This window comes from Magnolia sinica, chromosome 18 (genome assembly GCF_029962835.1).
Source record: "Magnolia sinica isolate HGM2019 chromosome 18, MsV1, whole genome shotgun sequence".
NCBI lineage: Eukaryota > Viridiplantae > Streptophyta > Magnoliopsida > Magnoliales > Magnoliaceae > Magnolia > Magnolia sinica.
Genome location: NC_080590.1, coordinates 15,129,327 through 15,145,959, shown reverse-complemented (window position 1 = coordinate 15,145,959; position 16,633 = coordinate 15,129,327).

The following is a 16,633-nucleotide window of genomic DNA, read 5'->3' as shown; positions in this document are numbered from 1 at the left end:
TTACATCCATGTTTTCCATCCGTTTTGAAAGCTGGGGTTTTAAATATGATAAAAATGAAGTGAATTCAAATCTTAATTAGGTGGGCCACAGTGTAGGAAATAGTGTTGATTAACCATTAAAAATTCCTTTAGGCCACAAAAGTTTTCGATCAAGCTAATATTTGTGTGATCCCTTTATCCAGGTCTTTGTGACTATTTCATTAGGTTGAATGACAAGTAATAAGTCTAGTAACACCATGAAGTTTCTAATGATGGCTATTCAATCACCATGGCATGGTCCACTTGAGATTTTAATATTTTTCATTATTGGGATCATGCCCTAAAATGAATTGTCAAAACAGGCGGCTGACATGGATGTATGGTACATATATCATGATAGGCCCCACAATCAGGGATCCACCGACCTACTCCCATGCAAACAATCGGGCCTAATAATTTGACTTAACGTAAGTAAAGTGTACCATTTCTTAGTGCCTTTGTATCACGCACTAAACCTGGGCGGAGTAAGTGAATGTGGCAGAGTTAACAACTTACTAGTTGAGGCCCCGATCGATGTGTATATGTTTTACATCCATATGTCCATCTATTTTGCCAGAACATTTTAAGGCATGGTCCAAAAAAGAGGCAGATACAAATCTCTGGTGGACAACACAGTAGAAACTGAAATCCCATCATTGAAAACTTTTTTTGGGGTCACAAAAGTTCTGGATCAAGCTGCTATTATGTTTTCCTTTAATCAAAGTTTGTGTGACATTATCAATAGGTTGGATTGAAAATAAACATTACAGTGGGCCGTAAGAAGTTTATAGTGATGGGTGTTCAATCGCTCATGCTTTACTGTGGTGTGGTCTACCTAGGATTTGGATATACCTCATTGTTAGGAATATGCTCTAAAATAAGATGGCAAAACGGATAGATGGTGTAGATAGACAACACAGTTGGGTCCTCATAACTAAGGGCGTGTTTGGTCCGCGGAATTGAATGGTATTGAATTGTATTAGATGGGATTAACATCATTATTGCACAATGATTGCATGTTTGAAAATATCATGATATTGTAGCCATCCAATCCCATGTTGGGGATAAAATTTTTGCTACCAGAACGCACCAGATTAAGCAAAATCATGTTTGGTGGACCATGGAATTGTAATTGATGGACCAAATTTACAATGGATGTCGTTCACTTGTACACATATAGGACTAGAATGTCACTTGTAAACATCGTATTTGGATGGACGACATGGATAAACGCATGCATCAATGTGGGGCCTACATATGTAGTGGATTTCAAAATCCATGGAAATCCAGTATGGGATCAATCCCAATTTCATGGGACTAAGGGTCTGTTTAGCCGGACGGATCCCATGGGATTAAGAGGGATAGGATGGATTTTAAGGGCCTATTTGGCCGGGCGAATCCCATGGGATTAAGAGGGATGGGATGGATTTTAAGGCCTAATTGGCCGGGCGAATCCCATGGGATTAAGAGGGATGGGATGGATTTTAAGGGCCTATATGGCCGGGTGAATCGCATGGGATTAGGAGGGATGGGATGGATTTTAAGGTAATAATGCTGATGTCAGTGGATTGGTTTAAGATCCATGGGTTTGCTATATCTCGAGACAAGTTCATCGGGTCTGTTTGGCTCGTTTGGCATATCCCAAGATTTTACCATCCCATCCCTCCTAATCCCTCTTAATCCGCCTGGCCAAACAGGCCCTAAGGTAATGATGGTGGTGTTAATGGATTGGTTTAAGATCCATGGGATTGCTATATCTCGGGACAAGTTCACTGGGTCTGTTTGGCACGCCCAGCATATCCCAGGATTTTACCTTCCAATCCATTTAACCAAGGGATGGAATCAATTTTAAGGTAATGATGGTGATGTCAGTGGATTGTTTTAAGATCCATGGGATTGCTTATATCCCGGGACAAGTTCACCAGGTTTATTTGGCTCATCATGCATATCCTAGGGTATCGCGATCCCATCCCTCTTAATACCGTGGGATCGGTCCGGCCAAACAAGCCCTAAGGTAATGATGGTGGTGTCAGTTAGATTGGTTTAAGATCTATGAGATTGCTATATCTCGAGATAAGTTCACCGAGTCTGTTTGGCACGCCCGGCATATCCCTGGATTTTACCTTCCAATCCGTCCAACCAAACACGTCCCAGGCACGATTGAACGGGATTAAGAGGGATGTGATTAATTTTAAAGTATTGATGGTGATGTCAGTGGATTGGTTTAAGATCCATATGGGTTTGTTATATCTCGGGATAAGTTCATCGGGTCTGTTTGGCTCATTTGGCATATCTTGGGATTTTACCATCCCATCCCTCCTAATCCCTCTTAATCCCCCTGGCGAGCCTGTTTGGGCAAACGACTTTGGGTGTATTGAGGTGTATTAAATTACCATGTCAAGTGAATTTAATGTCGTCAGTGGATGGTCGGGTGGTTTGGCTGTAGACGCCAATCCCATACCCAGCATCGGTTCTGTTTGGGTGTTGTGGTATTGCAACCATCCCACCAACTAATGCTGTTTGGATAACCCAAGAATTACTTCCAAAAACTGCAAGAACCATCAACAGAAAACTGGGTTTTCAGGAATCTCTCCTAAAACTACCAAAAAAAAAAAAACACAAAATGGAGAACAGGGAGATCTCCCAACCGATTGCCAACAAAAAGAGACTTACAAACAGTGAGCTGGGTTTTCATGAATCCTTCTCAGAAATGCTAAAAAGAAAACCCTAGATACAGAGAAATTGTCTTTTGCACAAATCTCACAAGGAGATGCAAAAACCCTAGAAACGGTGAAATGTTCTTTCATGACTCCTTCCTCAAACTACTCAAACCATGGGCGTCCCATAAACCTCTCCGAAAATTGCAGAAAACCGAGAATCAGAGAACTGAAAATTCAAGAACCCTTCCCAACACGGCAAAAACCTTACAAAACAGCAAGATGGGATTTCCAGAAATCACTCCCAAAACTACAATAACACGAGAAATAGATAAATGGGTTTTCCAGAAACCTTGCAAAGCCTCAGAAACTAAGAAATGGGTTTTCCAGAATTCCTTCACAAAACTGTTTTTCAAAAAAAAAAAAAAAAAACCCACACGCATCGGCAACAAAGAGCTGAAATCTCTCCTCCTGATCAGAAAAGAAAGGAAAAATTCAACTCTAAGAAGAAAGAGAACTAGGGCTTTTCAGGCGGATGACATAACTGATGGAGGAATTGAAATGGGAGTTGAGATTTGGAGGAGAATAGAAGGATTTCTTTAGATTTGGGGCGTCAGAGAGAGAGAGAGAGAGAGAGTCGCAGAGGTTTGGCAGTTCGCATCACATGAATCAAAGAATTTTGCAATCCCTTCGTATCTCCAGCAAATACAGCGAAGGACGGTGGAAAACTTGCAGATGATGCTATCCAAACATGCAGAGGGGTAAGGTAGGAGGGATTTGACAATCCTATCCCACCTAATCCCCTCTAATACACCTAATGCCATTTGGCCAAACAGGCCCTATATGCACTTCCATCCCACCAATCCCAACCTTTTTCATACTCTCCATGTGCTATATGCTGGGTGGAATTGCATGGGACCAAATGCAATTCTATCCCGCCTAATCCCATGTAATACCCTGGCCCAAACGCCGCCTAAACTGTGGCGCCCACAAAGCTCTCACCGAGCAGGCACGGCTTCGGTGGATCCCTGACTGTGAGGCCACCGTGGTGCATGTAACTTAAATCCATTTTAAAACTCATTCCATGTCACTATCCCATAAATGAAGTAAATTCAAACCAGGTGAACCTCACCGTAGGAAACAATAGTGATTGAATACCCACCGTTAAAAACTTATCAGGGGCTACCTGAGTGTTTATCTTCCATCCAACCAACACAAGGTCAAAAGGATCTGGATGAGGGGAACAAACAAATATAAGCTTGATTCAAAACTTTTGTGGCCTACGAGAAATTTCTAGTGCTCGATCTCTCTAATAATTTCCGCGATGTGGATGCAAGGGATCCACCTCAGCCGCGCCTCACGGGGTATCGAGTAACTCTGACAAAGCTATTTACCACCGCCCCTTCCGATTTCCCTCAATTCATTTTCCATTTTAGAATCAAAACCGTACAATTATTGGTTCCGAAAATAGAAAAGTGTTTTCACATCAGGCATGACGTGTACTGGATATCTTATAGGAGTGCTTATAATTACAGAAATGCTAATATGCATGACGGTCCATAAAAAGTTCTATGCAAGTTTCACATCCGAAAATGCACGTGGAAAATATGTCAAGTGGTTGGAAACGTTGATACGGTGGGACAATTTGTGGATGGAAGATATTCGGAAATTCCAACAGAAAAGGTTGTAAAATTTCCTAGCGAATATGGACCGAAAATCTAAACCCTAAATTTTCAGATCATTAATTGGGTCAGCCTAATTCGTATGATTTCCGGAAGGAGGGTATGGATTCCCTGTCTCACCAGTACAACAGTCCAGATCATAAGCTTTATTGTCCACGTGTAGTATTATGATGAAAGTGCTTAGAAGTTTGTTGCAGCTGCATGTATGTTAATATTCCTGTTTAAGGTTTAGGTCGGAAGCGGATTGCGTACTGAGTAAACTTTGTGGGGCCCACCATCATTCATGCATTGTATCAGCTCCGTTCATCCGTTTTATCATATAATTTTATATCTTTAAGGAAAAATTAATAATATAAAAAACTTAAGTGGACCACACTACCTGAAACAGTGTGAATTGAAGTCTACTATTGAAAAGTTCTTGGGGGTCACAGAAGTTTTAGATCAAGATGATATTTGTTTTTTCCCTTCATCCATGTCTTTGTGATTTTATGAAAAGTTTGGATGATAAATAAACATCACTGGGTCCTTAGAAAGGTTTCAACGGTGGAAATAAATACTTTCACTGTTTCCTTTGGTATGGTCTACTTGAGATTTTGATGCACTTTAAATTTGGACTTAACCCCTAAAATAATCTGAAAAAACGGATGGACGGGGTGGATAAACCACATGATTTCACAGTGGGCACAACAGAGTTTGAGCGTACTGAGTAACTCAGAATGCAATCCGATTTCGTTAAGGTCGAACAAAGCGGCCGGTAATCGTTCTGTACGGACGCCGGTTTCTCCGGTAAAGTTGAGGGTTTCGCATGCTTGCGTCTGCTCTCTGCCTTCTCCATCACGGACAAGACAAGAGCCGGACGGCGCGGCCGTGCGGAGTTCCAGTGTCAAACAGAAGCGCGTCGTATCTCTCTCCTCTCTCTATCCATAGTCTGTGGGCCCACCATATTTTATATGTAAATCCAATCCGTCTATCACGTGAGAACCATTGATTGAACAATCAATACAAAATCATCCGGATAAAAATCTTTGATGGGCCACAACAATTGGAATAATGTAAGACTTACACCTGATTAATAGGTTCGATGAAGATGCACATCATGATGGCCCCACCCACGAACCTATGGTTGGCGGTCCCATCCTCAGTGTTCCCTTTGGCGTGGCTCACGTCAGCTTTGCATCTCGTTGAATTGATAACCTGATGGACGGAGTGGATTTCACAAAACCGACATTGTGGACCCCACATTTTATGGGGTGGTGAGTTGTTTAAAATTTTTTTTTTTTTTTATATATTTTAAAAATGTTTAAAAAAGGTTAGATGATCAGATACAACGAATGTGTGTGATAGTTCACGTACATCCATTTCTTTTACCATAAAAATCTAAAATAGATAGAATATCCGAACCGTGTAAAAGCTCGGACACGCGATAGACGAAAGTAAAATCAGACCGATTCTCTCAAAATCAATATAAGACTAAGTGTACGGTGTGGACAACCCAATTATTTTATCTGGCCGACTTCATCACAAATGATAAGAATAGTGTGCCCCACCTTTTGAACGGATCAGATAATCTACACTGTGATACGTCACTTGTAAAGAAATGGTTGCATGTGAAACTTAAGGTACAGCGGCTGTATGTGATAATTTTTCCTCAGAAGGAAAAGGAAAGAAGACTACGTGCGCCTGGCTTACGACGCCTCTGCCTTTTTCTTCTTTAATCGAACGGCGGGTGGGGCCACGTCGGTGATATCATACGTGGCCACGTGTCCATGCAGTTGGCCATAGAAGGACCCTGACTGCGTGAGAGAACAGTTAGGAGCATGGATCTGCGTGCTGCACGGCCAGTCCAACCCTCTATTTCTCTACTTTTGACTAACAGTCAGTTTTTGCGAAAGTCGCGACTCATGCTCATCCACCTTACATCGCGCCAAGCGGCCCATATGCAGATAGCCGTTCGTTGATGTATACATAGAAGACGAGAACTGATCGAGAACAGTGATGTTTGTGACACTTGAAAGCAAACGGTGTCGATCACATTCAACTCCAACAAATCGATGGTGAGGATCTTCCCTTCGTACCGCAGTGGATGAATCCTTGGTAACGTACAGATGTACGGTTGTGATCAGCCGACCGTATCTGCATAAGGGGAAATGGAGTTGGTAACGAGATTAAAAGCTCTGCAAAGGACTCCATTTGGTTATAAATGTTCAAACAGTGCTAACAGTTGTATCTCAGTCATCAACCGTACCATCTGTCACACGTGACACATTCTTACCATACCTGGCCCAATCTGCTGTCTGACTATTGCCATAAATGGGGCATACGGAAAAAGTTACCCTAACCTTACTTATAAGATGATCATAACCATCAATTCCCATCGCTTTCCTGCACTTAATGCTGACCATGTTGCTGGAGTACATTTAATCCTACTCTTAGAGAAGACTTGTTAATTCGATTGAGGGATGTTTTGATCGGATTGATAGATCAATCTCGACCTGACCAAATTAACATATTGCCCTGATGTTTTCGTTGTTTACGAAATGTTCAGTTTAATTGGTGGATGTGCCGATCCGATGGATGTATCCTTTCTTATAAATTTTAGACTATTTTATCAATATAATAGAAAGAATGCACAAGTATTGTGTAAGTGCGCGTTTTGCTTTCTATTATTGTATAAGAGTATAAATATATTCTTCTAAATACAATTAGGGTTATCATAAAAGAGAAAATATGGGTTTTGAAGCTTACCATGAATTCTTAAGAATTTTGAAAAAAAGCTAGAGTTTTTGCTGTAAGTAATTCTCTTGTAACCTTTATTTGATTATAGTGAATTGATTGTTGTTTTGTGTTATAGTTATTTTTCGCAAAGATTTTCACATAAAATTTATATATTCTCTGTGTGTGTTGGATTTTTCTTTCTTTATTACTTTTTTGATTTATATTTAAGGTTTCTTCTACACTTAATAAGGAGTCTCAATGCCCAACGAGTGGTATCAAAATTTAAGATTTGGATATTAGTTTGAATTTGGAAACATAACATCGAATGGATCAAATGTGAAATTCAATACGGAAAGGTTCACAGGTAAAAACAACTTTTAATTATGGAAGTTAAAGATGAAATCTCTCCTAATGTAATAATGCACTCTATGGGAAAGCGGGGCATCTAGAATCTATGAAGTAAGATGATTGAGATGGACTTGATCAGATAATGATTAGCATAATCCAGTTGTGTTTGATCGATGGTGTCTTTTATAATGTTATCGATAAGACAACCACCACAACCTTATAGACGAAGATGAAGACATCTACATGATGAAGTCACTCATTGACGCAGGGATGAACGTGATGAGGATAACTACTCCGAATCCACGGAGCTTCTCTGGACTCCTCACAGAGACTTCTCGAATCCACGAGGAAAGAAAGCAGAAAATAGAAATAAATTCTAATAAATTCGAAATTGATTAATTGATTAATAAAAATGAGTTCACAACCCTTTAAATAGGGGTACCAAGCAATGGAAAAGAAATCAGAATCAAACTACAACTCAAACTCCTAGAATCCGCGACTTACTATAAATAGTAACTTACTATTTATAGACGGTCGTGATGTCTACTAGTGCGCAAGGTTTTCGGCCAAAAATAGTAAGTGTCCTATTTGGCTTCACCAAACCGTTCTCCTAATTATTCTAAGCTCTTTTCACATTGGGCGCAACTCCTAAAGCCCGATGGATGAAGAGTTATAATCAAACTAAAACTTACTATTTATAGTAAAAATGAAATTAAAATAAGGAAACGACCGTCAATCCAGGGGTTTTTTGCAAATTCGGGCTGCGTAACCCAGCATAGCTGGGTTGGTTGGCTTCAGTAGCTCGTTCTACCCCAAAATCATATATTTTACGCCCGATTTAAGGTTCGATGGTCTGGATCACTTCTGTCGTCGACCGGGCCTTTTCTGATCCATCTTGGCCATATAACTGTCCGCGACCCGCTCTACATCAGTCTCCTCCACTTCAAAAGAACTCGTCCTCGAGTTCTCGTCATGCTCTGGTTCATGATACTCGGTCAGGTCCGCGACATTGAAAGTCTGTGAGATTGCCATGTCATCTGGAAGATCAACAATATAAGCGTTATCATTGATCTTTCGGATGATTGGGACGGGTCCAATCTTCTTATTTTTCAATTTGTTGTACGTCCCGGTCGAAAATCTCTCTTTGCACAGATGGACCATAACGCGGTCTCCCACCTCGAACACTTTTTGTCGCCGATGCTTGTCCGTTTGTTCCTTATACTTCTCGTTCGAGGCATGTAGCTTGGTCTGCACTTTTACATGGATGCCCATGATCTTGTCTGTCATATGTTCTGCTGTAATGCTCGTGCCCGGGTGCTTGGGTAGAGGGACCAAGTCAAGTGTGTAGCGAGACACTCGTCCATAGATAATCTGGAATGGTGATTTTTCTATCGAGCGGTTCACCATATTGTTGAATGCAAACTCTCCTTGGGACAAGGACAAATCCCACTGCTTCGATTTTTCTCCTGAAACACAGTGAAGGAGGTTTCCCAATGTGCGATTCACAACTTCAGTCTACCCATCAGTCTGTGGGTGGTAAGCACTGCTGAATTGAAGTCATGTATCGAATCGATTCCATAAAGTCCGCTAAAAGTGGCTAATAAACTTCGTGTCACGATCGGAAGTAATGGTCTTGGAGACCCCGTGTAGCCGAACGACCTCCCGAAAAAATAAATTCGCCACGTGTGTTACATCGAGGGTCTTCTTGCATGGGATAAAGTGCGCCATCTTTGAGAAACGATCTACCACCACGAACACCGAATCCATGCCGCGTTTTGTTCGTGGGAGACCAAGCACGAAGTCCATTGATAAATCCTCCTAAGAACCGTTAGGCACAGGTAACGGGGTGTAGATGCCCGTATTCTGAGATTACCCCTTGGAGGTTTGACAAACATGACAACGTTGTACGACTTTTCCCACATCGCGTACTAACTGCGGCCAGTAATACTGCTCTTCCACAAGAGCTCGCGTCTTGTCTCGCCCCAGGTGTCCAGCAAGGCCACTTCCATGTAGCTCCTGAATAATCTGCTCCCTCAGAGAACTTTGGGGGATGCATAATCGATTCCCTTTGAAGAGAAAATCATCCTGTATATGAAGGTCATTGGGGTGACCTTCTTGACACTTCATTAAGAATCTTTGAAGTCCTCATCCTCGGCATACAACTCCTTGAGACAGTCGAAGCTGACTACCTTGTTGCTCATTGTAACTAATAGCGATGCACGACGGCTAAGTGCATCAGCCACCTTATTCTGCTGCCTTAACTTGTGCTTCAAAACGAACGTGAATTCCTGTAAAAAGACAACCCACCTAGCATGTACACTATTCACGTTAGTCTGACTATTAATAAACTTTAATGCTTGATGGTCAGTGTACAAAACAAACTCTCTTTGAATCAGATAATGCTGCCAATGTCGCAGCGTCTGAACAACTGCGTACAACTCAATCTCATAAGTCGACCACTTCTTTCGAGCTTTGCTGAGCTTCTCGCTGTAAAAAGCTACCGGCCTGCCTTCCTGTGATAATACTCCTCCAATTTCGACGTATGAAGCGTCACACTCAACCTTAAATAATTTGTTGAAATTAAGAAGCACCAAGACCGGTGTTGTAGACAAACGATGCTTGATCTCATGAAAGCTCTTATCAGCTTTATCGGTCCACTGGAACGGTCCCTTTTTCATGCAATTTGTTATAGGCGCGACTATGGTGCTAAAATCTCACACAAATCGACGATAGAAAGTCGCCAACCCGTGAAAACTCCTCACCTCATGAATGTTTGTCGGGATCGGCCATTCCCTAATAGCTCACACCTTTTCATCGTCCACATGAATGCCTGCGGACGTTACAACAAATCCTAGAAACAATAGGCTGTCAGTTAAAAAACTACACTTCTTCAAGTTGAGGTACAATTTGTTAAGTTGTAGGACCTGTAGCACCTGCCTGAGATGTTTCCTGTGCTCCGCCTCATCCTGACTATATATCAATATGTCATTAAAATATACTACCACAAATCGGCCAGTGAACGGTTTTCGAACTTGATTCATTAAACGCATAAAAGTACTTGGTGTGTTCGATAGGCCGAAGGGCATGACCAGCCACTCATACAACCCTTCCTTGGTCTTGAATGCCGTTTTCCACTCATCACCGGGTCGAATACGAATCTGATGGTACCCTCTCCTTAGATCTAGTTTAGAGAACACCTTGGCTCCTTCTAACATATTGATCATGTCATCCAACCGTGGTATTGGAAACCAATATTTGATGGTAATTTTGTTGATTGCTCTGCTGTCGACACACATGCGCCAGCTTCCATCTTTTTTGGCGTTAATAATGCTGGTACTGCACATGGTCTCATGCTCTCTCTCAAGAGACCCTTACGGATCAATTCCTCCACTTGCCCCTGAAGTATCTCATACTCATTCGGACTCATCCGATAATGAGGGCGATTGGGCAGGCTAGCCCCAGGGACGAGGTCTATGTGATGTTGGATGTCCCTCATGGGGGGCAATCCATCAGGTAAATCCTCAGGCCAGACTTCTTTGAATTCGTTTAGCAACAGTCTTAAACTTGGAGGGATGTTTGAGGGTTCCTCTTCCCCGCCCTTCACTACTACGGCGTATACCTCGCCAGTTTTCTCGGATTCCACCATGAAATCCCGAATGGTCAAGAGGGAACTCCCCTCCACTTTAGAGGCTTCAGGGTGGTTCTCTGGTGCCATAGGGGCAAGGATTATTTTTCGACTATCCTTGACAAATTCGTAAACATTATCTCATCCCCGATGGGTCTCATCACGGTCCGACTGCTAGGGTCGACCGAGTAACATATGACAAGCTTCCATATTGACCACGTCACAAAGTATTTGATCCTTAAAATTTTTACCAATTGAAAACGAGATAGTGCATTGTTCAGTTACCTTGGTGTCATTCACCTTTTTTATCCAGCCAATAGAGTATGTGGAAGGATGTTTTATCGTTGGTAGCCGCAACTTGTCCACCATTACTCTCGAGACAATGTTTTCGCTACTACCACTGTCTATGATCACATCACAGACCTTTCCGTTGACGGTGCACCGAGTACGAAATATATTGTGTCACTATGGATGTAATTCCTTTCGTGGGGCATACAGTAATCGCCTCACAACTAGAAATTTACCACGATCCTCGCCCATCACTTCATCGCCACATGCTATTTCTTCAGTAGTTTATTCATGTTCATCAAAGCAATGATCTTCTTCTGCGGCCTCATCTTCAGTGCCCCCTTCGTTTATAGTCAAGTGCATTGCGGGACGTTGATGACAAGTGTTTGATAAGTGACCTGGTTAGCCACAGCGGTAATAATTGTTCGACTTTGGCTGAGTATAAGGATTTAGAATCCTACTCGGACCTGCTGTTGTGGGTGCTGCACGTTGAGGTCTGGATGAGCCGCTCCCCGTATCAGGGTTTGCGGTTGTAGGAAGTTGAGGTACTGGATCTTTTCCTCGTGGCAGCACTAGATCCTGCGTGGGACCCGTCATGGGGGGTCAATTTGAAGGATATGGACGAGCAAGAGCTCTTGTAAGTTATGTTTTTACCCTACCCGTCAATTAAACTGCTTCATCCACGGTCCCGACTGGGTACATCTGAACTCGATCATGAATTATCGGTCGCAACCCACCTATAAATCGTGCCACCTTCTGTGACTCAGATTCTGACAGATCATTTCGTGTAGCCAACCGTTGAAATTCTTCAGTGTAATCTCCAATTACACAATTATGTTACTTATTTCCATATTGCTAGAATAATATCTGCTCATAATCACTGGGGAGAAATCGTGATCGAAGAAGACGTCTCATCCGTGGCCATGATGAGATGGATGCCTTGTTCTGGCGGGCTCGTGAGAGTTATAATTGTTCCCACCATGCAGAAGCACCAAATTTTAATTTAAACGCTACCAATTTTATCCTTTTATGATCTGGTACGTCCATGTAATCAAAATATCTCTCTACTTCGGCTAGCCAATCGAGAAAATCTTCTATACGTAATAAACCGTTAAAACTAGGAAGTTCAGCCTTACCTCGATAGTCTCTTTCAGCATGATCTAGATGATCACCTCCATGGATTGATCGGCGAGCAAAACCCTCATTAAGGTCCTCGTCGTTAGAACTTGAATCATCTGGTGTAGCCCTACGGTTTGCCACTGGTAGTGCTCTACGAAAATTGGGGTTATGTCATACAGCAACCATGGGTGGTGGAGCCACCATGGGTGGTGGAGCACCGCCTAGGGCTCGGGGCGGAAGTAGCGCATCCGCAAGACGGTCGAGAGTTGCCTGCAGCCCTTGCATGGTCAACTGACTCTCCCGGTGGAAAGCTTCCATTCTTTCCGAAAGATAACGAATCCCTGGATCACCGTCCACAGGATTTTGATTCATACCTTCGTTGTTTGCCATCGGCCCGAGGGGAATCCTCGCTCTGATACCAATTGACGCAGGGATGAACGTGATGAGGATAACTACTCCGAATCCACGGAGCTTTTTTGGACTCCTCACAGAGACTTCTCGAATCCACGAGGAAAGAAAGCAGAAAATAGAAATAAATTCTAATAAATTTGAAATTGATTAATTGATTAATAAAAATGAGTTCACAACCCTTTAAATAGGGGTACCAAGCAATGGGAAAGAAATCAGAATCAAACTACAACTCAAACTCCTAAAATCCGCGACTTACTATAAATAGTAAACTTACTATTTATAGACGGTCGTGATGTCTACTAGTGCTCAAGGTTTTCGGCCAAAAATAGTAAGTGTCCTATTTGGTTTCACCAAACCGTTTTCCTAATTATTCTAAGCTCTTTTCACGTTGGGCACAACTCCTAAAGCCCGACAGATGAAGAGTTATAATCAAACTAAAACTTACTATTTATAGTAAAAATGAAATTAAAACAGGGAAACGACCGCCAATCTAGGGGTTTTTCGTAATTCCGGGCTGCGCAACCCGGCATAGCAGGGTTGGTTGGCTTCAGTAGCTCGTTTTACCCCAAAATCATATATTTTACATCAGATAACTCATTCCGGATTGCAAGATACGCCCGATTTAAGGTTCGATGGTCTGGATCACTTCTATCATCGACCGGGCCTTTTCTGATCCATCTTGGCCATGTAACTGTCCGCGACCCGCTCTACATCACACACCAATCATCTATATCTGAATAGACACTTTTACACTCCAAAGATGGTAGAATAGTCAGATCTCTATGAGCCCATTAATGTATTCAACAAACTAGTTTGCAAAAGAACAAGCGTGGATGTGAAGATCGATAAAGAAGACAAAATCTTAATTTTGTTGACATCTCTCTTAAAGTCTTTTGAGTATTTGGTTGATACTTTATGCTATGGTAGGGATAACTTAGATGTCGAGACCATTATCTCAGCCATTCAGTCGAAGCAATTGAGAAAAAAGAGTGGAGGTGAATGTACTTCTACGGATGTATTGTTTGCTCAGGGTAAACCATCTGAGTGAGAGAATGAGAAGTCCCGATTTATATCCAAGTCAAAAGGTAAAGGCAAGTTGACATATGAAGAATGATTATCAATATTCCAAAACCCAGGAAGATGAGAAATCAAATGCTTTACCAAAAGGAAGCCAATTCAGTGAAATTAGGTGAAGGATCGGATAGTTATGATGTGTTGTCAGTGTCCAAGACTGATAACTTCTATCAGGAGTGGATTTTAGATAGGGACATCGAACCATATGTGTCTTCATTGGAATTAGTTCACCATATATAATGACTATGACTGTGGCTTGATTTTCATGGGCAATGATCATGCTTGTAAGATGCTATGAATTGGTTCAGTTCGCATAGAGATGTTTGATGAGGTAGAGCATACTTTAAATTATGTGAAGCACGTTCCAGATTTCAAGAACAATTCAATCTCTTTTGGAGCTATAGATGCATTCGGGTGCAAGTTTACCGGTTATGAAGGTGTCTTAAAGGTTTCAAAAGGGGCACTCACGGTTATGAAAGAACAAATAAATGAAAATATTTAAAAGTTGATTAGGAATACTATATTGGGTGGAGCTGCGGTGTTTGTAGTGATGTCCATGTTAATTATCATGTTTGTGGCATGCGCACCTAGGCCATATGAGCGAGTTATGTATTAAGGTACATTTTGATTGTTTTTAATTCCTAGTTTTAAAAGTTTTTTTTAGATATATGTGGGCATTGCACCAGAGCAGGAAGCATATTAGTAAAGGTCAATTGAATTATATGCATTTGAATGTATGGGGCCCGTTACTTGTTATTTCTGGAGAAAGGTCATCATTCTTTGTTACATTCATTGACGAGTAATTCTCTATGAAGGTTTGTGTTCACTTTCTTAAGTATAAATTCGATGTTTTCTCCACTTTCAAGATATTAATGGCAATGATTAAAAATCAGACTAAGTGAAAAGTAAAAATTCCGAGGACAAATAATGACGGAGAATTTACTTTTATGGAATTTTACAAGTACTATAAGAGTGAGGAGATAGTCGGGCACAACACAGTGAGGGCATATACTAAAGTAGAATGGTGCAACTAAACGTATGAATAAGACTCTTTTAGAAAGTGCTCAAATCATGTTGAGTAATTTTGGGTTGGGCAAAGATTTATTGGGTGAGGTCGTCTCTCTAGCTTACTATTTAGTAAATCGATGATCTTGATCTATAACTATCGATTGCAAAATTTTAAAAGAAGTATGGAGTGGTCAGATAGTTGATTACTCATGACTGTAGATATTTAATTATAATGCTTACTCTCATGTACCGTCCGTTAAGAGAGATAAACTAGACCAAAGGACTAAGAAGTGTACTTCTGTTGGCTATGGTAATGGTTTGAAATGTTATAAATTATATGACTGATTTTCATGAAAAATTATATTTAACCAGGACGTCAAGTTTGATAAAAGTTACTTGTTTTGAAAGGATGAGAACAAGAAAATGAAAAATCAGCGATTGATGTTGAAACAGACAAGTGTGAAACACTTGAAGAACTTGAGTTGTAGGCAGAGGTACAGGAAGAGGTAGAATAACCACATATCAGGAGAAATCCATCAAGGGATCGTAAAATACCATTAAGATACGATGATGATTTAAACGTTGCATTTGCTATCATTACAGATGAAGGAAATTCGTCTACTTTTGAGTAAGCATTAGAAGACAGAGATGCAGAGAAGTGGATGGCAATGATGCATGATGACATGGACTTTTTGTAAAAAAATAAAATGTGGGTGTTGATAAAGCTGCTTATTAGGTGGAAGCATTTAAGGAAGCTGTTTAGTTGAAAGGGATAATGAATGAGTTGGGCTTCAGTAAGAAGGCGTGGTTGTGCATTGTGATAGTGAGAGCGCAATCAATTTAGTAAATAACTTGATGTATCACTCTCGGACTAAACACATTGATGTTCGTCATCACTTTATTCGACAGATGATAAAGGAAGGAGATGTCATTCATGTGAAGATTCACACCAACAAGAATTTAAAGGACATTTTTGCAAAGGTTGTTACTTTAGAAAAGTTCTAATTTTACTCGACTTCTCTGGGCTTGGCAAAGAGGAAATGTAGGTGAAGTGTGCACAAAGCAATGATGATATTATCTTAAAGATAATTAGAGATAGTGATAACAGTTTGGAGCAGTGCAGTTGGAGAATTAAATCCACGGTGAAGATTGTTGATCGGGTACCTTTAATCCTAGTGCTAGAGAAGACTAATCGATCCGATCGACGAATGTGTCAATCATATCGATGAATACTTTTTAGCCTGACCAAATTAATAGATTGTATGATGTGATATTTTGGACATTTTCCATTCAATCAATGGATATGTGTCAATTCGATCGATGGATGTGTCGATTCGTATTAGTTCGATAGACAGTCCCATCGATCCGTTCAACGAAACATGTAGGTTTTGGGTTAGTGTGCATTTTGTTTCCTAATCTTGTACGGGAGTATAAATATATTTTCCTAATTGCAATTAAGGCTATCATAAGAGAGAATGATGGTTTTGGAGTTTAGCACGAAGTCTCAAGAGTTTTGAGAAAAAGCTACTGTTTCTATTGTAAGTTGTTTAATATCTTGTAACCTTCATCCAATTATATTAAATTAATTGTTGCTTTGTACCATGATTTTTTTCCTTAAAAGTTTTCCATATAAAATTTGTGTGTTCTTTGTGCGTACTTAGATTTTTCTTTCTTGCTTAGTTGATTTA